At 37.3% G+C, this 24,853-nt stretch overlaps 1 protein-coding gene and 1 long non-coding RNA gene across 10 annotated transcripts in view; one reads left to right on the top strand and one right to left on the bottom strand.

Moving 5' to 3' along the window:
* The window catches only part of LOC126371090 (uncharacterized), a 355,308-nt gene that overhangs the window by 33,708 nt on the left and 296,747 nt on the right, over positions 1 to 24,853 (bottom strand). The window lies entirely within an intron of this gene.
* LOC126371124 (uncharacterized) lies at positions 21,235 to 22,651 on the top strand. Of its 2 annotated transcripts, none has more exons than XR_007566956.1 (3): positions 21,235 to 21,337; positions 21,911 to 22,058; positions 22,442 to 22,651. It is a non-coding gene; the product is annotated as an uncharacterized LOC126371124 (long non-coding RNA). The 2 variants fall into 2 exon arrangements; XR_007566957.1 differs by having other exon boundaries at positions 21,282 to 21,314.

Here is a 24,853-nt window from a genome sequence, read left to right as displayed (position 1 = left end):
CATTTTCTAACTCGTTTAATATTTTAATTCTAAAAATGGTTGTTAATTTATTAAAATGAATGGGGTTTGTGTGGGCGTCAATAGGGCGTGGACGGGGAGCGGGGAGCGGGGCGGCGGTGGCGCCCGACGTCAAGTTATTGAAGTTGCCGGCTCTCAATCACCTTCCGCCAGATTTGGCGCTGATTGATCGATTGGACTTTGATTTTTAAATAACACCGCCTTGCCCTCTCACCGCTCCTTTTGCATCGACAAAAGCTCAATTTCTTTATTGAACCCCGAGAAAATAGAAATCATTTTCCTCTATTTTTCCTAAAGCTTTTTCTCTCCGCTAAATCAATTACTGTTTGTATAACCCAATTGAATATCTCCGCCATAACTGCGTGTATTCTCGTGTATCCTATCACAACATCAGCGTTCGGTCAGTTAGGAGGTACGTAGCAAAACAATGTTAACATCGACCTTAATAATTTCTGTGCTCGGGTTATGGTTAATCCATTGTGGTTGTAATTCAAAAACGTATTACCGGGATTCAATAGGGTATTGTAGGAGCGGCGCTTGGGCACGACGCTCGGGGGCCCCATAGAGGCGCGCTGAAGGCATTACGGCTGTAATTAATTATCTAACTTCACAACCCCCTCGCAGGCCATCCATTGATCGCACCACCGACAATAGATTCCTACTGCCCGACTTGCTAATGGCAGATTATATGAAATTCGATAGTTACTCCTAATCCTGACCCTCCCAACTATTTGCAGACAATTTCACAGTGTTTAAAACAAATTCCAACGAGAAACTTATATTTTACAGATAATAATCAGCTCTTAAACAGATAAGAAGAAATATAAACGTCATTAGCCTTTGTACACTGAAATACGGTGTACGCTCCAATTAAAAAACCCCGTTCCTTTGTTAATAGAAGGGAATTTAGAGTTAATCTTTAAAGAAGTAACTCTTCCCTGAGAGATAAAAGTATCAACGTAAATAACGAGGAATAAAACTGGCTTCAGCGTTTGCCGGAGTTTATTCAATCTTGCTGAGTACAGCATTATAATTTCAGGGAAACGAAAAACATGCACAATGTATTGGGTACTCCCTAGAGTCGCGCAGACGAAGTTTGGAAAGGCACGTCAGTTGCGGCGAAGTACAACAAACCAATGAAAACAAGACTTGCTCGGATCTCCGGCCGAGTTCCAGTGTTGCCAGTGCAGGAAACATTCAATGATTCCCGACCGCGGCGTTCAACAACACCAAAATATTTTGCCGATGCATCCCCAACTTTCCGGCGACTCGTTCGCTAACATGTCGCGCTGAAACACTTTTATCAGCTTTTATCTTATTCTTTCTGTTCTACAATTGTTCTTTTCTCAAACTCAATTTGTGACTTAAATATTTTTGTAAGTATCAGTATTTGAGTTCAGAAATATCGGTGAAATTGTTATGTCCATCTTCAATGATTTTAACTAATTTTTTTTCGTAACAGTCAAGAAGGCACTTAGAAGATTTAAGCGAAATGAAATTAAAGTAAGGTCATTAAAGAAATATAAACTTTGGAAAATTTTGTTAAGAGTTTGAGTTTCGAAACAAAGACAGGCAAAAGTATCGGTTTCTTTGAAATAGGTACCGCCTTAACTTAGCCTTTTTTAAAGTAAATACTAATTATACCCATTTTAAACTCGTTACCGTTTACATTATGTGTATATCTATCTAATTATGTCTGTGTGTAGTAAATTCTCTTTGTTTGGCTAGAACATTGCAGAATTTTTGAATCACCTGATTGTTCGGCAAAGTAAGATGATTCTCTGCTTCGAAAGGCACGTGAAGCCGTTGGTATCGAGAACAGCCCAATGCAAACACTTCCATCGACCCACAGTGGAGCAGCGTGGTGGAGTATAATCTCCATAATCCGTTCGGTTGATCGAGAGGAGGCCTGTGCCCAGCAGTGAGACGTATATATAAGCTATTTATGTCACGTATATGGTAAACACTGAAAAAATAAAGTAATATTCTAAAATAGTAAGTTACCTAGTCGTAGTAGGTAGAGTAAGTGCGCTGCAGCATCCTGCGTACGTTTTGTCTTAAGTCTCGACTTGTTAGTTAAGACTTGGCCAGAAGTTGTTCTCTATAAGTTCCTGTGAACATATTTTAGGTACTAAGTTGTTTGGCCTCCGCTCTCAGGGGAACATGGTTACTCGGATTATTCTTGCAGCCATGGCGAACTTACAAAAGTTAGCTGTAAACATCGTATTTAATGGCTTGAATAAACAGAAAAGTTATATCAGATTATTGCTCTCATATTAGACTAAAACGCGATCAGAATAGCGTATTAAAAAAGAAAACCCGGAACGTATGAACTCCAAATTGCTTTACAGACGGACGTCGTGTCTGGGTTAATAAAGTTCTAATGGAGAAGTTAGCTAGCACATCAACCCGTCACATAGCCGACGAGACAATTTTTCAATTGTCATATTTCCCGATGTGAGACGGCGGTGGAGAGAACGGAAATAGGCTGTGCATTATACAGAGGCCGTGTCTCAGCCCGCTTACCAATATAGCCGCGTGTCAAAATCAATTTCCACCTTTACAGGTCGCTATTTTAAGTTTTGTCTGGATTGCTACTCCGGTTTATAGTGCAGGGGTTGACCAGAAAACATTATCTAAAGTGTAAACAACGCAGAGAGTGCGAATTTTCTTGTTTATGTAGAGTCATCAACAACTAGGAAAAAGAAAAAGAAATAATTTTTGATTGTATGTACATACCCAAAGACAATTAATACATGAAGTTACTTTAGGTACTTATAACATGTTTGCTCATTTTGATAATAACGGATAAGTACCAAGTGTATGGATTTGGTTGTGTCTGTACATTTATCCTTATTATTTTTAGAGTAACAGACACGCTATATTCATTTCAGTTGATTAGAATATGGAAAGTAACAATAACCAGTATTGGGTTATAAAATATCTAGTAAGTAAACATAATAATCGGATGGAATGCTGGGGTGCGCTGCCGATGTTGTAACGTGAGACGTTTACGGCAGTTATTTTTGTTACGTGACGTTACGTTCTGTCCTTAGACAGAGTGGTACTAGTACCGCCGGTTTGTTTCAATTTGATTATGAAGATTGTTTACGTCAAAAGCTGTAGTCGTAGCATGGAATTTGCATATCGCGTGCGATGCGATAAATGCATCAAATGTATTGCCTGATTAATCGCGTGCATGATTTGCGTGCAGTATGCGACGGGTACTACGCATTAGGGGGTTTCATCGCCCAATAGAATATTTTTCTATATTTTGCAATACTTTTTTGAATATTAGTGTTTATAAATGTATTTTAGTAAATATTGACTCGCCAGGTAAGAATTCTAAAACATTTTTATCAATAAAAGCCTAGTCTAACCTAGTTAAATTATTTTTAAATTTATCCAAAATTAGTTATATAATGTCCATGTGCACATACATCATGTCATCATAATAAGCCACCGCGTGTCATTTCCGGTGCCAAGGTGCCCATCAAACTAATTGATACAATACTAATTTTCAGTTCCTGGTCTAAGCCTGAAGTCTATTTGAGGAGCAGACTGCAGGCCGCTGCAGGCAGACAGGCCGAATGCAGCACGACACCGATCTGCACTTTATGCATGAATTTTTAATAGCCCAGCTATTTCGGCGTGGCAAGTCTAATTAGCTGGCTGATCTCTGACTGTCGCGACCGCTACTATCGCGACTGTTCGCCATTGAATTAATTACTTCAAATGGATTTAGTATAATTAGCAGATCGAGATTTTATTACTTTGTTTATTCTAGTAGGCAAATTTCAGGTGAGCATTGACATAAAATACATTTAAGCAAGTAACTTAACTTACTTTGTAATGAGGATATTAGACGTTAGTAGGTATTTTCCTATTTCAGTTTCAAAGCAGTTTTATTTATTGACAGTTTAATTACCTCCTTAATCTAACTTTCACTTGATCAAACTTCTTTGTTCTTCCATTCTCTTTTAACAATGTTTCAATCAAAATACTTTTGGTGTAAAAACTTAATAATGTTTAAAAATATTTGCTTCCTTCAACAAAATTCGAATAACAATGGAAGTAAATTGAAAGTTTCTCACATTTAAATAAGAAAATAAATCCCGGTTGCAACTAGCGTTGAATTAGCATTTAGGATGAAATTGGGAAGTTCAGATTGCAGATAGAAATAGGTCGCTTGGGTCAGCAGAAAGTTATGAATCACAACGCTTTTAATTAAAATAGACACCCATAATTTATGGCTTTTGATACTGGTATAGTTTTGAATAAATATATATTTTTTACGTCAACTTAGAATCAATGGAGCAATTTTCGTACTCTTGTTGAGGAGTAGTAACGCCACTAGTTCAGTAAGACTCTGTTAAAGGATGTTTCTGCAGGAAAATTGCTATAGAAAAAAATTTATAAATGTCACGTCAATCTATTTTACTATAACATCTTGATTACAAAATTCCAGGTAAAAGGGTCTGTTGTCGGTGTATTCATCCGCGTGCCTTATATTACAGAGGCGCGGGTCAAATGCGTGCTAACCCCAAAATTTGCCGGTGGAGGATAATTCATCAACGAATATCCATTGACATGCCGTATAACTGAATACTGACAGCGGACGCATCCGGACTTATCCACAATCACAAGCTTGGAATCCACGCCCCAACCGACATACGACTTGTTTAAGAAAAGTATGCTCTGTCATCGGGAATATACGATTTTATTTACTCTATCAAGCTAAGTTCGGTTTTTCAGAGGCAAAAGATTCCACGTTAACGTGCAGGGTTTCAGTAAAATCGACTTTGCTTGTGTAGTCACAGGATAACTTCTTGCATAAACAATCGAAATTAGGGACAGGATTGATTGGACTGTGATTTCGCTTTAGACCCTCGCAACAGACTTAGTACATGCTTAATTAAACTGTCAAACGTCGGGTCGAGTGAGTTTAAATAATATACCTACCTAACCGTGTAGGTTAAGTTTGTTTAATTGAATATAATTGCAAAATATTTGGCCGGACTGGCTTAATTATAGAAAGTTTTGACTGGCCGGTTTTCTGTTAAATGAGAATCGATTTTGAATGGAGCGGTACCGAGTACATACAAATAATATAAACGGATTACTAAACCCCTCTATTTAGTTATTATTTGTATTATGTCCACTTCATGATATTGAATAACTTCATGGTATTGACTTGTATATTTCTTCATTCCACCAGTAGTATTTTTCACCTCACGCATTCTACTTCCCTTCACTTTTGAAAAGATGGCAAACCGACACGGTATCAATCAAATTAGCGGAACTGATAACAAAATAACAACCGAAACCTTCCCTAACAAGAATTGACAGGCCGCCGCTCACCGTACTTTTCAAACAGCGCCGGAACAAAGTGACAGAGACGTAGTCATCCAAAGCTAACAGGAGAAAGTGAGAGGGAGAAAATCCTCCATTACAAACTGCGAAGCCTTCCCATTGATCACAGTAAAGCGTAAAGCCTTTAAAAAATCCTGCAATTTATTTAGTCGGTAACAACAGCTTAGTTCGGATTGTCTCCGAAATAGAAGGCCGTTGTGGTCTTTTATTAACACCGTCTATTTTTTATTATAAGCCAATTCCTTTGAGGTCGAGAACTCTGTGAAGCAGGAATTACTGGTTTATTTCTGTTATTCTTCTGTTTTTTTATTATTACACATTTAACAAGTGATAACATACGAAATACTGTATTGCATGTTAATTATTGCACTAATAGAAAGTTACAGAAACAGAAGAGAAATAGAGTCTACAATACGCGGCCTTATATCTAAGTAGCAATCTCTCCCAGGTAACCGTTAGGTAGTAATCCCTTGAAATATTTTGTAAGAAATAATATAAAAAACCTTCCTTTGAGTACCTTCCTTAAAGTATTATCCTAAACAAGTACAAGACGTAGACTAGGTATCTGTTATCAGTATGACTAATACGTTTTGTTTGTTTAGCTCATCAGGGTAGATTGGTGTAGGGACGTAGTAAATCCGATGACGTCAATTTGCTGGAGCACACGCACATGTCACTGAGACTCAGGATAACATGTTGTCTGGGCTAGGTGGTAATGGGTGGTACAACAGGAATACAAAACTAAGGAGATTCAGAAATCTCAACCATATAAAGCTGTTTCTAAGTATGAGGTATAAAATATTAAAAAGTAGACTTACGAAAAAGATTTACGATGCGGGTGTAAGTGGTAGAGTTAGAAGAGGAAGGCCTAAGCGTACATATTGCGATCAGATTCGGGAGGTTTTAAAGAAACGCATGGTCAAAAGTACTCTAAACCGGCGAGAATGTATGAAGTCTTTGATGAAAGTGGAGGAACCGACAGTGGTATGTCAGAATCGTAGTAAGTGGAATTTCGTAGTCTCTGCCTACCCCAACGGGAAATAGGCGTGATCTTCTGTGTGTATGTATGCATGTAAAGATAATAAAGTATTACTTAACGTGAATCCGGGTGGCAACAGCCTCCGTGGTCTAGTGGTTAGAGCGTTAGGCTCACGATCTGGAGGTCCGGGTTTGATTCCCGATGGGGACATAGTCGAAATCACTTTGTGAGACTGTCCTTTGTTTGGTAAGGACTTTTCAGGCTTGAATCACCTGATTGTCCGAAAACGTAAGATGATTCCGTGCTTCGGAGAGCACGTTAAGCCGTTGGTCCCGGCTATTAGCCGTAAAAACACTTCCACCAACCCGCATTGGAGCAGCGTGGTGGAGTATGCTCCATAACCCCTCCGGTTGATTGAGGGGAGGCCTGTGCCCAGCAGTGGGACGTATATGGCTGTTTCTGTTATGTTATATGTATGAATCCGGTTGGCGAAGTTGGCAACATTCTTTCCGTGCACATTGATGCGAGTCCTCTCTTTAGTAGTACTAACTTCCGAAATGTAATAACTCTGGCTGGAAACATGTCATAGCGATGCGAAGGTAGCTTCTGTGCTGGACTGAGAGAAAAAACAATCTTCCCGGGTATGTCGTAACTTGTAATACTGTGACTGAGGGATTGCTTTCTATCATGATCGGTCATTATGATGGGCGATAAGATGGGATGGGACTACGAGTCAAAAGTGGCTGGAGTTGTCTTCTGATTGACAATATATTGATTTGTATACGATTTTGCAAATTGTGTATTGACAAGGATGCCTGACTCTAGAAATTACATGAGCGTGTTCATGTGTATATTATTTCTTATATAATTAATTAATAATTTAATTCGAAAGGTATACGTATAATTAGTCATATTCCAGTACATTTCGTCGTTGGAAATAAGCGGTTTCTCTGAAGCTTCACAGAAAGGGTGGCTTTCATTATACATTAAATATTATCAAAATTTAAACTTTGCAATATAAGTACGTACATTAGCTCTTACTCCATTCAGCGCATTCCTTTCAAGGAGTTTGGTGGCGTAATTTCAAAATTTTCGTGGCAAATAATTTGGGACCTCCAACTCGCCCGAATCACGCGACAGTTTCATCAATCTTCTCAGCTGATGAAACTACCAAATTACATTGACCTCTACCCGTTCCCCCAAAGCCCATAAACAAAATTCGACTAAGGAAATTAACACAGTGATGGGAGTTCTATGTAAATTGGCCAAGTTACACTCATTGTTGTTAAAGAAGCTTTGAGCAAAGAGTTAACTTTGTGCCGGTATTTCGGGGTCGTAGCTGATGGTTTAATGAATTGTTTGGAAATTACAAACTTTGAACAATACGTTTGTACGGCCACGAAATGGGGATTAATTTAAACCTAATTGTAGAACATGAGATTTTTGTTCTCTCATAGCTGTTACGTAGTATTGTGAAAAACTGCGTTATTTTTCTTTAACACGGTAAATTTTGCACAATCCATTATGGCACAACGTCAAAATGTAGGCAAGTTGCTTTAATACTGTCCCAGAAATTCCATTTCAAAAATGAGTTGGTATAAAAAATCTGCTAACGCCGCGTTATCCAGGCAGCCATCAAAATTTAATTTCGTAGAAAGCGCACTCCGCAAGTAATGTGTGCCGAATGCGAGTTCGTAGCCCGTAGCTCGTAGCTCGTAGCAGGTCGCGTAGCTTGTAATGAGACTCGTAGATCTTGCTTGTATCTACTTTTTCTGAATTTGGTAAAAGGAAACATATTTTTGTTCTCACTATCATGACTTCTTTTACAAAATAGATAGAAAGAAATGAAGCGCTAAATTCTCGGCACTTCAAATTCTCGTTGGAATACCAGATGCTAAGTTAATAGTAAGATAATCGTGTAGGCAGTTTCATACTATTAGTTTAGCTTTATTGTAAAACCGTAATTTATTAGTCGTAAATTGATAGTTCATTTCTATTGTCCAGATTTCAAACAGAAAGCTTTCGAGATTGGAACTGGAAATTCCGTGAATTACGTAAGATTAGTTTTCCTTTAATTAAATATTCAAAATTTGATTCAAACCACTAGAAGCCAATATTATCCTAGACTTCGGAGTCCATTCACAATGGTCAGTCCAAGTGCAAGTTACGAAGAATGAAATACGATTGAGTTGGTTTGTTTCTATGAATTCTCTTGCGAACGAAAGGTTCTATTAATAACAATATTCATGTATTTATGGAATCGATCGAATAATTTACATGTTAATAACTTATTTCGTTGTACCGTTAAGAGAGAAGCCACACGATTGTCACCGGTTAGTCGCATCGAAACGGTCATATTTCAATGTGTAAGTACTTACTAAGAGACACAACATAAATTATATTGGGTAGCCAAAATGCTAAATTGTATAACGATTTTTTTTTAAGAACCTTCTTTTCCCCTGCTATACAGGTTGTGAGAAGCTGCAGTAGTTTTAGACAGATGAGACGTTTGTTATGTAAAAAATGACGATTCAAAGTGTAACTATGTTACCTACTGAATAAAGATATTTTTGAATTTGAATCGCAACAATTCGAGTGGCATGTCGAAGTGGCCTCGTTCGTGTAGCCTCACATTACATTTGTGGTTTTTCGTTGTTAATCGTTTTTTACTGTAAGTACCTACGTACGAGACAGGTCAGCCTGCTCACCCTGCTGTAGAAATTGGATTTCGTGTTAGAAATTAATAGTCTGTGTCTGATAAAAGTTGTATGCAAGAAGACAAACTGACTCATAATTGCCTTCTGCGGTGTTATATTATTTACGTTTTACTACATTTGTGCCATCACATTATAGCGCAGCGCTCACATATGCGAGGTTGATACTATTTTTAGTGGACCTCTCATGTACTCTAAAGCCTCATTTCGACTGGGCAACATTTGTCGAGCGACATGTGTGGGGATACACCGGGCGATATCAGACGATAGACTTTGCCAGACATCATCTTGTCGCCTAGTGGAAACGTGTCGACTTTAAGAAAAATATATTGGTACGGTACATCCAGTATAATCCCAGCAAAGTTTGGTAACGCAAATCCTCGGCGCATGTGATAGTAGATCGTGGAACTCGAAATGGCGTAGATTGAAATTCCCGTTCACTAATCGATACTAATTCCAGTGTACGTACTATCACGGGGGCAGGGCTACCAGTCTCCACAAATCCAGGATAATGAGCAAACTTAATTCAAACGATGAAGTTTTGAAAACTAGGAGCACTTTCAAACACAGGTGAGAGAGACTTCAACTAGGTAGTTTCATACCGCTCCAACTACACCTCGGGTTTGAAATAGTTAAGAGATTTCTTTGAAGCTTTAAAATAATTATTAAATGAAAAAATATAAATTTGTAAGTCAAAATATCAGAAAGAAATGTCATTGAATTGAAGACTAGGATATACATACATTGATGTTTCACCCTCTCTAAAGTTCCTGAAAGATTTATTTTTTAAAATATTCACCGTTGTTTCCTGGAATTCTTGATATATGACAATATGACAGGGAATATTTTTCAGAACTATTGTGCTTTTTATACTTTGTATTCGCATAGGCCATCGAATTATTCTGATCTTGCAGTGCGTTTTGTCACAAATATGTATAAAGAAAGCAGAATTGGTCACAGTGTACCTCAAACATGGTCTACAATGTTATTTAGTGTAGTTCTCATATCTGCTTGGTTCCCGCAGCCCTGAGTGGTACTGCGCAAGAGGGCAGGATTTATGGCAGCATTAGATTCGCATTTGTACCAGCGCCGAGCGAGGGCGGACGTGTACCGCGTTAGCTTGCATCATATTAATGTGAGACTACCAGGTACACTCCCTCATTACTTATGTATACCTTCTGCTACACTCAGCGTGTTGGCCTAATCACCAATCACTTGCAGGTAATCCTTGCTTTATTGTGTGAGAAAGCGCGTGCTCTTGATATACTTACGTGTTAGTATATTGTATTCGACATAGAAATTCATTTCCCATACACCGTCACATACGTAACTAAGTATAAGGTAGTTTCCCTTAAATCAATGTATTTATACTTAGAATATCAACTTCAAATAATAAGTTAGCAATCTGACTTCATCTAACAATTTCGAAATTAAACTTTGTTCCTCAACCATTTTACGAAGTAAAGCAGTTCTTGTATTTTTGTAGCAAAATCTTTCTCTTCATAGTTTAAACTGCGCTACATTTAGCATAATCTTGAATAAAAGATGTCGCTTTCAACAGACGCAGCGCGTTTGTGTGCAATGGCATTTTTTTATCGCAATGAACCTTCTCGTGGTTTGCATAAAATAATTGCATACATTCGTTGGGAGCGAGCTAGTCCCATAGCGGAATGCTAACGTCGATATTTAAAGCGTATAGTTGTGCCAAATGCTAGAATTATTTTAGACAAAACTAACCGAGACATTTGCTATGATATTTGTAACATGACGCACGGTTACAAAATAAAATTGTGTTTTCCTTGTAAAAGGCGCGCGCGAAATTATTTTATGAAAATCTTAACTCGCGTTGCTTCTTTCACTGGAAAATTTAATAATGTTTATTAGATCTTGTCGCTATCATTTTTGAAATATTTCTTATGAGAGAAGTCTAGTACTTTTGGGTGCGGTGACGAATATAACATAGACACGTTTTGTTTTCTTTTCTTTAGACGTAAGTTATTTGCGAATACGTATCTACGACACTACGAATGTCTATAGGTGCATACCTAACTATTAACCTACCTAATATGTACGAGTACCTATATTAAGTTTCCGTCGGTGCACATTATTAGTGGCGGCGGCGCGGGCGGTGCGTTGCAATACCAGCCTCAACCCGACCACTACATTGCGGTGTCCTCGACCGCTGTCACATAACTGAGACGAGGTTGTATCCATGTTGCATCCCTCATTGACCGCATACATCGTGCACGCGATGCCAACTATGTCATTTAAAGTATACGCTTTTGAAGATACATATTTTAAGAGAATTAAAAATTAAACATAACATAAACAACCTGCAACATCCCATTGTATGGTACAGGTGTCCCCTCGCTTAACCAGAGGTGTTATTCATATCACTTGGTGGAGTATGCTGGAGCATTGCGCCCAACAGGGCACCCTCAGGCCTGTTATCTTAAACGTTGTACCGGGTGAGAGCCTTCAGCGCTTCCCATTTGTCCGGCCAGGTAGTTAATGCCATCTGCGGCAAATCTACAATAAGTCACGTCAAAAAAAAAAGCTGGAGCATTGCACGTTGCTCTACTGTGGGTTGATGGATATTCCATTTAATACTTATTTATATTGATATTACGAAAGTTAATAGATGCAAGTTGATTTCTTTTTGTCGATCTAAGGAAGAAAAGGCCACATCGAAGCATTTCATCTAAAAAGCAATATTGCAATTTGACATTTGCGCATATAAAAGTATGTTTTAATAATGTTTTTTTGGGAACGCGTGGATCTATGGATATGAACGCGTTGATAATAGTCAACGGCAAAGTCAAAGCCTCGGAACCCTCGATGTGCGAGTTGGACTCGCATTTGAACGGATTTTTTTCACCTATCACCTAATAAATCTCATCTTGGTATTACATAGCGCGACGTGACGGTACATGATAGGGAAGTATCGACGCGTTGGTTTATTACCTAAGTATTATTATTTGTACACAATATGCAAACGCAGAACAAAATTAGAATTTCCCAGGAGGGCAGGTCGAGCGTGTCATTGCGCACGCGACGTATTTACCACAATTTATGATTTCATTTGGCCGCGCATATTTCAACGATGCGCCGTTTTGCATCGGAACGACCGCAATATCGCGCCTTCGCTTTATACTTACAACTTATTGGCTTAATAAATTCTTAGGTAAACGTAATAGTAGCTTACGCTTTTCCCGCTTAACGTTCGCGGGGGTTACAATTAATTTTCTACTCGCCATCTCTTATCCTTTCTATAAGTAATTTCCATTGAAAAAACTACGTACTTACTTAAAATAATTTGATTTACTTACCGCACAACCTATGAATATGATAGTTTAGCAATGCGCTCTAAATAGTTATGTATTTTTTAAAACAGAACAATATCTTACGATTTGAAGGCGTCGTGAACCAAGGAAACACCAACATTTTTATACATATAATAAAATGTTATTCACCCGACATTTCCAAATTCACCCTGTTCCGAAAGGCAGGCGGCAAAAGAGACTCCATACAAGTACATAAGAGACATCGTCACAAGAGATTTCGAATGCGTGTTTCAAGTTAAGGTTATGCCGCAAAAGTTCGTAAGACACAAGTTTCCGAGTTATTGTGCATATATGCGTTTGTAAGTATACCTATTGTTAAGCACTGTAACAATATTGCAATCTTCTTTTTCCCACAGCGGGAAGCAACCTGTTGTGAAGTTTTTAATTAAGTGTGGGCCCCGTTGTGTACCGTTTTTTACTTTTTTCAGCGCTGGAATTACTAGTTTTCTTGCCCCGAAGCTAAATTCTACATGCACTTTATGAAGTAATGGCATTATTTTTCATTCTAACTTCCTGTTTGAGCATATACGTGTTTTAAAATTGCTTTGTTCATTTGATTGGCATCCATTGTTACAAAATGATGCTTTACTTTTTTGAGTCGAAAATCCCATCGTTCGCATGTTTGACACTCTCTGAAGAACATAATAATTTAAGCACACAGCACCTTTACGAGTTTAATAATGGAGTTATATTATAATGATACCGAGATTGAATGAGTCAGTCATTTGGCATAATAAAGGTTATTATTATGTAACGAGACGGTAAGATTTTTTTATGGGAAAATACATTTTACCGTCATCTCCCGGGGTATCGTTTCGTCAAATTTAATTTCTCTAATGAATGGTAATGTGAGAAGGAGACATTTTTATAATTTGGAAAGAAGTATCTGTAGCAAAATTGTTTCCTTTTTACGAAATTGTTGACAGTAATTGTTATAAGCTTCTGACTGGCTTTTAAGAATGATCTGAAAAAAAATATATACTTAACGAATTTCTTTAAAGAATTTTGTTATCGGCATTACGCCTAGCTAGACGCATAAAAGCAAAGTATTGTTGACTCCGTGTCTTTGATACAACTTTATAAATAATTCGTGATTTTTACCTAATTTCAAGATAGATTTTCGTAATATAAATTGACACGGGCTTCATATTTTTATAATCACCCAGAAGCTCGTAAAAAACCAGACAACCATAAGGATATATACTTTTGGACTTTAGTGGGTTAATAATTTATGATAGGACGTAGACAATTTTCCTCTTAGGTAGGTAGGTACCTATGTTTGAGTATATATTTTTAGAGCTAGAAACAGATACCTAATCGCGTTGCAGAGCCAAATGTGTTCATGTTCACATCGTCGATGAGCACAGACATTGCTTTGGCAAGTTATCACGTTTTCACGTGCCACGGAACTGCAGGCAGTAGATCATATTATTAGACATATTACATTCACACAATAGAAGAATATAGTAGTATTCTTCTATTGTGAGATCAATGACCGCTGTCATCAACTTTGGATTCAGGCCCTACATCCGCTGCACTGCGATGTTGTCAAGGGTAAACAGTGATTATTGCTGATTGCTTCTGTTAGGTCACAGACCATAACAATAAAACTCCTTGCAAAATCTTTAATGAAGTAAGTACTTAACAAGCTTTATCAAACCAAAATCAAAAGCTTTATCAAATCAAAATCAAAAAAGCCAGGGGCAGATGTGTTCGAATCGCACCGGATATTGGCGGGCAGCGCGGCTCCGGAAGCGGGTGGGCCGCCATAACCATAATTCACGTGCGTCCGAAAGTGACGCCGACTACTATTTATGTACCCCGAACTAGATTGATGGCTAAGTTCGACCTGTAATGTGCCCCACATCCACGTGTTTGCATATTTGATAGCGTTTTTATATGGCCTCGTGGTAATGGTAAAGTAATAGGCATCCCGTTTAGGAATTGAAGGGGAAGTTAAAAACAACGTACTTACCTACCTATTTATGAAAACGTTGAAAATGTGTTAAAGATAATTTAATGTTAGATAAATAGAACTACTTACTTAAAATATTTTACAATATTATTATATTTTTAAATATGAATATACATAAAATAGAAAATATGCATAGAAGTTGTCTTCTTTTGTATGTACCTATTTCTTACGTCTTACCCCAATAGTGACTTACAAGGTCATTTCTTTTTTGACGTAACTTATTGTAGATTTGCCGCAGATGGCATTAACTACTGGGCCGGACAAATGGGGAGCGCTGAAGGCTCTCACCCGGTACAACGTTTAAGACAACAGGCCTGAGGGTGCCCAGTTGGGCGCGAACCTCGGCTCAGGGCGTCGTCAGAGAGGAAAAATATTTGAAGGAATTAATCGACCCTAGTGGGTCGATAGCGATAAGCGCTGAATGAGGGAAATCGTCGACCACGCTGGCGGGGTCGATATCGGGGTCCTGAAGTGTTTGGTGTCGCGAGCTGATTGGCTGCCTCTATGGCTAGAGTAATCGGGTCGTCGGGATCGTATATTACGTCCTTCGGACGCCGATACTTTTCAGTACCACTTACAAGGTCAGGTTATGTATGAATGTTAGACTATGTGACTGTATTGTGTTAGGTTATGTTGTGTGTGTGTTGTGTTGTGTTGTGTGTTTGATGTGTTGTGTGTGAGTGTTGTTGTGTGTGTGTTCAACTAATGTTCATTTGGTTTCGGTTTTTAACAATATCTATGAGTCATTGTCTGCACTAAAATGATATCACCAACGTTGCTCCTCCCCTATTGATAAGTTAGTTCCGGTGGATTTACTTCAACCCAGTGGGTAAAATTATATATTTGATCCATGTCATGTTAGAGATGAACAAGCTCAAGGGAGCAAGCACTATACCCCAGAGTTGAGTCAATGAATGCTAGGCCTATGCCCAGAAATATGACTTAAGTAACTTTTTCTTCTTCCTATCATGTGGGTTGTGAGGTGGAATACCTCATCAATCTTGGTGTCAGGTTTATTACTGAGCCGCCAAAGGCCCCTGACATGGCTCATGTCGTTACATGACTACTACATGACATGATTACTTATATCAGTACATAGTAACCGGGACCAACGGCTTAACGTGCCTTCCGAAGCACGGATCATCTTAGTTTCGGACAATCAGGTGATCAGCCTGTAATGTCCTAACCAAACTAGGGATCACGAAGTGATTTTTGTAATATGTTCTCACCGGGATTCGAACACGGGGCCTCCGGATCGTGAGCCCAACGATCAACCACTGGACCAGGGACGCCGTTACATAACTCAAAAAAAAAAAATTCAAAAATATTTATTTTTCAAAATTGGCTTACAAAGTTAGCGCTTTTTGAACGTCAAACATAATTAAATTACATATTATGTAACTAGCTGTAAAACTACTACCACATCGGAATCTGTAACGCTGAGGGAAAGACGTGGCCAGAAAACCTCCCAGCACAGGGCCCTAGTCCTAGAACTGATTTGACTTCGTATGACTTAACTGATTTGTTTTATCATATTGGATCTTACTAATACATACCTTCGGGACGCAGCATTTCAATTTTGGGATAGACTTTTCTTTTGGCGGATAAGAAAATGACAGGTAATTATGAATTAAAATAAAATTATCTGGTATGTACTGAAATCAGCACCAATATTGGTATAATTTTAAATGCAAAGCTACAACTTGACAACTCATGCGAATTCCGTATATTGGCGCCGGGACTAACCCCGAGTTAGTTCTTCTGATTACTTTGTAAAGTATAAATGTTGTTGGTGTGGACCAAACAGAAACTTATGACTGGGTAGCCACCGGGGACGCACTGGGTTCACTGCTGTATGAAGACACATCGGATAACCCGGTTGGTTTAGTAAGTACTTATTCGTATAGGAGTAATAAGTGTTAACGAGCGAAATGAAAGAAGACTTTCTCTGAATTAATATAGTAAGAACACAAAATAATTTTAATATAAAAAGCCTTACTTAAAACCCCCGTTGCTATGCGCCATATAATTAACAAACCTAGGCAACGGGGGTTTGCCAGGTCTGACGCCAATAGTAACCCGATATATAAGAAACACTTATATATCGGGGTAAGCAGATTCCATTTGCTTCGATTCTGACACACTTCTCTTACAACAGTCTCTTAGGACTTTTTTTTTATAAAATATTAGTTACCTATCTCAGTACTTATAATTCAATAGAATTTCATTAACGTTACTTAGTTTTGAAAAAACAAAATTGTAAATTGTTGTGTTGTTAGCATTTGTCTTTGCAATTGAATTCATTTGGTTTGTTTGAGGTATTAGGTATAATTTACTTACTTATAAGAAAGTTTATTTATTATATCAGTTCTTTAAAGTCATGATTAAACCTCTCATATGCCGAGATACCAGACACAATAGATTTTACATTGTGTCTGGTCGAGATCCGCGTTCCGGCGTTCGAAAGATTAAGTAGATAACGTCGGCGGCCAACTTCATAATTCGAACATCTAAACTAAATTGATAAAAAATAAAAACAACGGTCCGCGCGCAGCCTTCACTATTAAAGAGTAAATTATTGAGATGATAAGAGGGGGGTGAGGTAAACCTAGCTGAGACGCTGGTGGGGAGCGGAGAGTTGCCGTTCTATAGATAGTATTATTCCTTATCATTTTTATGCGCGTTGGATAGGCACAATGGCGCGTAGCCATGTCTACTATTTTGTGTGCATTGGTAATGCTATTACCTTAACAAAATAACTCATTTACCTGCCTCAGAATTACGGCTTAAATATTGTAGACGTAATCTAAGCTACTAATTATGACAGCAGCAATTGTTGTCTAATTTTAATATTTTAGTGAGAAAAATTCAAGTAGTCAATGTATGTTAGTCAAGTGTATAACAAGTCACGTCAAAAAGAGTCGTGGTCAAAATAATACGGGCGCTCGCGCATGCGCGATGCATCGTTGCCGTAGCCTGCGATTCGTAAAGTTATCTAAAGCTTACATGCACAACTCGTCAGAACTCTAGGGAACTAACTAATCCCCGACACGTGCGGCTATTACGTGCTAATGTAGGTATTTTCCACTACTTTCCTATTGTTTACAACTTGTTTCTACGTAAAACAGTAAAAATAATGTAGGTAAGTATAAGTAATGTAGGTATTCGTATGTTTATGTACTTTGTATATGTCGTTGTGCAATAAAGTATTATTGATTGATTGATTGTAAGTTGAAGATGTGATTGTTATAAATATTTGTGAATTTACATAGGTTTATACTTATATTGAGAACGATTTCTTTCCTTCTTAACTTTATCCTTCCTTCTCCTTCTTAATTTCTGTTATGTCAAGCTTATTAAAATAATCAATACATGCGCAGGTTGAAATATCTATCTAACATAGAGTTTTTACTTCAACTGAAGTAAATGCCGAATTTCATGTTACACTTCTTACACATTTCAGAAATTAACATCCAAATTACTGTCTTGTATGTGAAATATGTACCTAATAGGTATTTCTTAAAAGAAGTGACCTCTAGCGCCTGTGATATGCACCAGCATCCAACCAGCACATCTGGTGTACGTAATCTTGTTATGAGGAAAAACTTTCTTAATAAGCGCGTTGTTTGGTGCCAGATCACTAGTCGTACATCGATCGACGGACAACGCTGAAATAATTACACTTGGGCCTTCTAACTCTTGAATGATTGGCTCATATCTGAATGTTGCGGGATTAATTTGCTAAGAAAATGTAATGAGTATAGAATGATGCGTAACATAACGTTGGATCTTATTTCATTTTATATACGTACTAGCTTTTGCCCGCAGATTCGCTCGCGTTAAATTCGGGGTGTTTCCCCTTTCCTAATGGACCAATTTTCAGCTTCCTACCTTGAAAAAGGCCCCTGTCGTGACTCAAGTAACGACTACGTACCACGTACGTATTTATAATATTATTATTATAGATGTAGATAAACACTTAGATTTGTATTTGTTATTTCTGCAGGGCCACTTTTTATAACCGATGTACAAATATATTTAATGATAATAAGGTAAGTTATGATTTTAAAAAATGCACACTGTTACAGTATAGAAACATATTGGCAACCAGCATCGTCAATTAGGCATTAATATTAGTCCGTAACGGTGAAATGAAACAATTTTGTACAAAAACAATTTTATTTATAAAATTACAAAGAAAATCTTGTATCAAAAACAACATTTGGCAGCCTTATTAATTACATAGATAGCAGTAAGTACGTAAAGGAATTTACTGTTTATCTTATCTACTAAGGTGGATTAACAAAAAGAGTACACAACATTCCAGATCTTTGTTTTTGAAGAAGTTGCAATGATTACGTCATCAATTCACCATAATTATCACAGTAAAGGAATGTAAAAGATATTTATCGATGAATACAGGTTCAGTTCGATACAATTTTACGTAGGAGTATATATGTGACAAATATTTTTGTTCATTTTTCAGGTTTTCCATTGTTCATTTTGGCTTCAATCCTTGGAGAACAACGTTTAACGACGATTGTAGAACGGTCGTCGATAGGGTCTAGTAGTGTGCTTAGGTAAGATTTGCGTTCAGTGATGATTGAGCACAGACTTATGATTAACGCCTATAGTGATGGGGTAGAGGTGGTCCGTGATGGTGGGGCGGACCGTGAAGGTGGGGCGGGTAACCATGATGGGGGGGCGGCGGAGGTGGGTGATGGGGGTGATGTGGGTGGTGATGTGGGGGCGGGGGGTAATGTGGGGGTGGCGGGTGATGCGGGTGATGATGCGGCGGCGCCGGCGGGCACACTTGCAAGCGGTGGCAGTGTGGGTAACAATACCCCGTACCACAAGTAGGACCGCAAGGGTGGGGGTGCATTGCTGAAAAAAAAAACAAATTAAGAAGATATTTTACGTTTCAGAACGATTTCTGTCAGAGAGATCTTAGACTAAATATTATCAATGACACAGTACGCTCCATTCGGTGTTAATGATATCTGGGCCTGTCTGTTTGTGATATCTATCAGCATATTTGTACACTAAGAAAATAGCTCTACTAAGGTTAGCCATAAATAAGTTGTAATGTAAATGATTTTAGAATCGCACCTAAATTACCCATTGCTTCTGTAGATAAACTCTTTAACAATGTTTCACTAGTGACTAGGCTGATTGCTCACCTTTCTCAAATTATATGCACTGACTAATAAAAAGATTGGTGTGTCCACTTTTATGATTCACAATAGACTGTTTTGATAAGCGTTCGATTGTTGTTTTTATGATATTTTCCAATATCTGTATAAGTACCTCATTTATCAGTACCGCGCAGTACGAGGAACTGATAACGGTATTAGTAATACACGTGAGTACCTGAGTATCGATTAATCATAGATATATTTACATATTTGGGCTGAAAATGATGTACTTATGGTGGTTGTATGATTCATTTTTGGGTTTTGTTTGGCTTTTTTCAATATGGTGGCGTGAGCGGTTAGGATACATGCTAATAAAGTTGAAATATGTAAATAGCACGTGCTCTAACCATGATGACATGTATTTTGACATCATAATCTACTAAATAACCAAGTTTCAAAACTTTTGTAAAACTATCAGATAATTAAAATTATAATAAAAGTACTGAATCGAAACATACAGTATTAATAGAGCTGAAGTTTGAGAATCTCATTATATATCAACTAAATATGACGTTATTTTTAAATATCAGACGCACACGACTAAAGCATAGTCATTGTAACAGTTACTATTTAGTAAGAATAAGCATCAACGCATTCCTAAATGAATTCCTACTAAATAGTAAGTAAATGTTTTTGATTTTACTAAAACTCTGAGCAGCTAATCAATTCTCAAGTAATTCACAATTCTGAACAAAACAATTGGCTTATCGATCAGGTAAAATATGGCTTTGTTTTAATATATTTATAAGAATTAAGTAAATAATAATGAAAAGTGAAAAAAATATCACAATGGAAAATAAACATTAATCATTTTATTATTATGACTAGTATTGATAAAAATCGTAAGATAAAAAAACAACACGGTCATAGAGTAATATTTTATGTGAGTAGTTACTGATCTTAACAATTGAAAGTGATATTTTATCTTTGATAGATAAGTATATCGATAACGCGTGATCACGGTTAGATATCGTTATAGTACAGGAGATGGTAATATATTTTTTAAGATATTTTAAAGGTCGTATTTGCTACATTAACGAGTCTCATCTTCGGTCACACTGTTCACAAGGTTATTAAAATAATAAGATGAGAGACTGAAACAAAACGAGAAGAAGAGAAAAGACAATAGAGTTGCAGTACAGAAGATTAAGAATTTAATTAACGTTCGTTACATTATTCTTTGAGCTCAGTTTTAGCATCAGCTCTAATGATTATTATTGATAAACATACCTATAACCATTTTATGTATATGTATATATAATATAAAAAATTAACTGCTGTCCGTTAGTATCGCTAAAACTTGAGAACAGCTGCACCTATTTGGCTAATTTTAGTCTTGAAACACTCGTGGAAGTTCAGGAAAGGTATAATTAAACGTTGATAAAATATAGAAAAATTGCGAGGTAAATATTAAAAACAACAATTTTATTTCACGCGAACGAAGTCGCGGGTAACTGCTAGTAGCAAATAAATAAATCAACAAGAATAAAATAAATACTAGAATCATAAAGTGTACCATGTTATATAAAACATAAATGGTTATGTTATATTATAACATCAATAATGTCAATAAATATTGTTTTAATGCGACTATTTATTTGTTACCTCTAGTACTATAATCATTTGACAGTATGTCAATATAAAAGCTTATCGTTTGGGTTTTGCCAGTCGTCAAGTACATGTAGACGAAACCACTTGGGTCTTTATTAATATCAGGTTTTTCTTCATTCTTATTTGAAGTAAGTGCCAATTTTTATAATATAATTTATAGATTTTTTTGTTGGCACGTTCAATTTATTTATTACTAATTATAAGCGTAATATGGGTACTGGCAGAATATCAGTGTTGGTGAGAGTGGGCATTCGTACCATACTCTTAGCAACAATATGCTGAGTCAGTCCCATTTCCCTGGGCAGTGTTAGCTACTAGTCATAAATTGTTAAACTTAATTTATGTAAATGCTTTTGTAACCTTCACTGTTTTGGGAATAAAGTTATTCTATTCTATTCAATGATGTAGAAAAAAACTGTTTACTATCCAACTATTTAAAAAAACAAATTAAAAAACATTTATTGGGGTACTAGCAGTCCTGTTATAGAATTAATAATATTAATCACACACTTTTTCCGTTCTTGTCATTCCACAAATAGAAAAAAACAGAAGGTAGTAACCGCTACATATTACTAAATGGTTACTACGGTACTACTACGAATAGTGGATACTTTTCCGAGAAGATTTGACATTAACCATGGCAATTTTTTTCATATATCTACCTCTTGATAGCCCCTTAAAACCTTATTTGTATCCAACAGAAATGCACCCCGGAGGACCACCAGGACACGACCACCCACCGGGCCCACAACATCCCCCGCACCACCCCCCACATCATCCGCCGCATCACCCACCAGGTCCGTCACCCACAGGACCTCCTGGCCCTGAACCTCGCTAAATTAATGATAGGTAAAATAGATAATTTCTTTAAAAAAATAATAATACATTTTTGATTAATTATTTTGTACTTAGACATTTTATAAAATGTATTTCGCGTTATTATTATATCACTGGTGTACGTCATAATAAAGGTCTTAAAAATAATATTGTATGGAACAATGTTCCAGTCATAAAATAAAAGGTGGAATGGTGACCGTGAGTTTGACAACACCCACAGGGCAGTGCACAGTTATCAGGGCGCTATAGTGAAATGGATTTACATTGCACAAGACCGAGAAAAGTGACATAAAATGACAGAGGCACCAAGTGGAACAAGGCTTTAGGCTATTTTTTATGAGAGAAGAATATTTTATCAAGTCTGTGTAGGTATTATTTTTTTTTTTACTTAACAGGTCACGGGTACTGCCCCCCACCACCTGGCCCCCAGTTTCACCCGCCGCCACCTGGACCTCACTTTCACCCGCCGCACGCGCACGGTCCACACCACCCACCACCTCCACATAGACGATGACCTATCATTTCCACAATATTATTTTTTTATACATATTTATGAAAGATGTAAATAACCGTTGACTGTAGTAAAAATAATCTACTAAGTATAATGGGTTTTTTTATCACATAAATTCACATATACAAACCGACCGATGTGTGTTGACCGATGGACTGACGATTCGGATGTTCCGGGTTCGTGTCCCGGTGGCGACATATTTTTCACAAATATTAGGTACTGTGTGTTGTGATCCCTAATTTGTTTAGGAAATTACAGGCTAGATGATCCGCGCTTCGGAGGGTACGCTAAATAGTCGGTACTGGCTACTATTTACTTAAGTAAGTATATGAACCTATAGCGGCTCGATAGTAACCTAGGATATCAGGGTTGCTGAGGTTGGTACTCCACCACACAACCCGCACAGTACCGAATATTGAGGGGGATGATTCAGCTCATGATTCTGAGCTATCAAGTTTTCGTTACGGTGGCACTAACACCATGTATATGATAAAACTTCTTGTTATAAAATGTTGACTAACTAAAAAAAAAAATAAGTGATAGTGGGTTATATTTTGTCACTGGTGATGCTGCCTACATCGAACCGGCGATCCGGTAGGATTACCGGCATGAGTCTGTTTTATTAATATAAGTAATTGTATGTAGCATCAAATCGAAATTCCGAACGATAAAGGGACGTATTTTTATGAAGAATGACAATCCGGTAAAAGTTGTTTCGAGTTTTTCACCGTCCGTTTGTTTGGAAATTCCCTCAAAGCAGAAAATGCTATTTACTTATTGCGCCTCGTTTACTTACAAGGTATTTAGGTTTGTGTCGTCTGTTCTCAGTTTTGTGTTTGGAAAATGGAATTTTCCTGTTGGGTTACACCGCTCCGGAATTCCCAATCGATAACCGAGAAGGACGTTTTGTAATAGCACTTCTGTTTTGTTTACCCTTTTATATTTTACTGGTCGTCTTTTGTTTTCATATTGTGGTTGATGAAGTTTTGTGGTTTTATCGGTTTGCAACTTTATAAATGTTTCGAATACTTTGTGGGAATTTCGTATTTATTTATCGGTATTTATGCTTCTGTGGTGAAGTAAATAAATACTTTAAATGCTCTTGTCTTAAGTTTTATATGTACCTATCTATTGATATTACTGTTTTACTAAAGAACACTTTAAGGTGAAGGCTCGGTTTCAGGTTTAAACATAAAATATGCTTATGATATAGAGCAATGGTATTATTATTACCTAAACATCATCGCGTAAGAGATATATTTTATTGGGGAGTGGCTGAGGGAAGTACGCCGTCGTTACATGAGCCATGTCAGGGGCCTTTGGCGGCTCAATAATAACCTTACCGAACATTGACATCAGGGTTAATGGGGTTGGTAATCCACCTCACAACCCACACAATAGAAGACGGGTGACTTTATTATTCTATTATAATATAAGTAATAGAACATTATGATGCAATTGAGCTATATTGGTCAGTACAGTCGAGGTTGGATGTCAGCCCTTTAATTTATGGACGTAAAAAGTGTCTAATCGCAAAAACATCAGGGTGTTAGTAACATCGTATCGAATACTGAGGGGTATGATTCAGACCAGGATTCTGAGTTAATATCAAGTGAATTAATACCGAGAAAAGGTCTTGACAGACAGACGGACAGACGGATGGACAACAAAGTGCTTTTCCTTTTGAGGTTCGGAGACCTAAAATGGCTGCACTTAGTAAAAAAGCGCTAGTGCGATAATGGTGCTAATTCCTGCGGACGCCATCTAATTTTAAGTTATACCTGTCATTTTCTTATCCGTTGAAAAAGAAAGAGACGGGTAATCGACAGGTATAAAATTTATGGAACACACGTCAATTTTAAGTAGAAATCTAAAATAACCGTCTAAACATGGCAACACTGACGCGTAAATGTCAAGACGCGTATCTTAGTTTTAATTTCTTATTTTTATTAATATCATAGTTTTTAGCCGATTAATTTACTTGTATTTGTATTAATTTTAGTATATAAAGTGTGTAAAATATAAATTTGTGTATTTGAAGTGGAAAAAATTGTGTAAATTCAAATCAGCTGATTGTCGTACGAAGACCAACGGACACCGACGTTACGAATTCGAAAATACGGACTAAAACCTGGGGAGTATTGCTTTTGTTCTATATTATTACATTAGCTAGCGATAAATATTATTGCTATAACATAATAGTACATAGATCACACCAGAGATTAAAGTCCAACCTCACACCCGGCACCGTTGTAGTCTCGCTTTGTTTTTGACGTTAAGTAAAAACAAAGTTGAC

Source organism: Pectinophora gossypiella, chromosome 12 (genome assembly GCF_024362695.1).
Source record: "Pectinophora gossypiella chromosome 12, ilPecGoss1.1, whole genome shotgun sequence".
NCBI lineage: Eukaryota > Metazoa > Arthropoda > Insecta > Lepidoptera > Gelechiidae > Pectinophora > Pectinophora gossypiella.
Note: the sequence above shows the minus strand (reverse complement) of the source record. Positions and strands in the feature narration are given on the sequence as shown.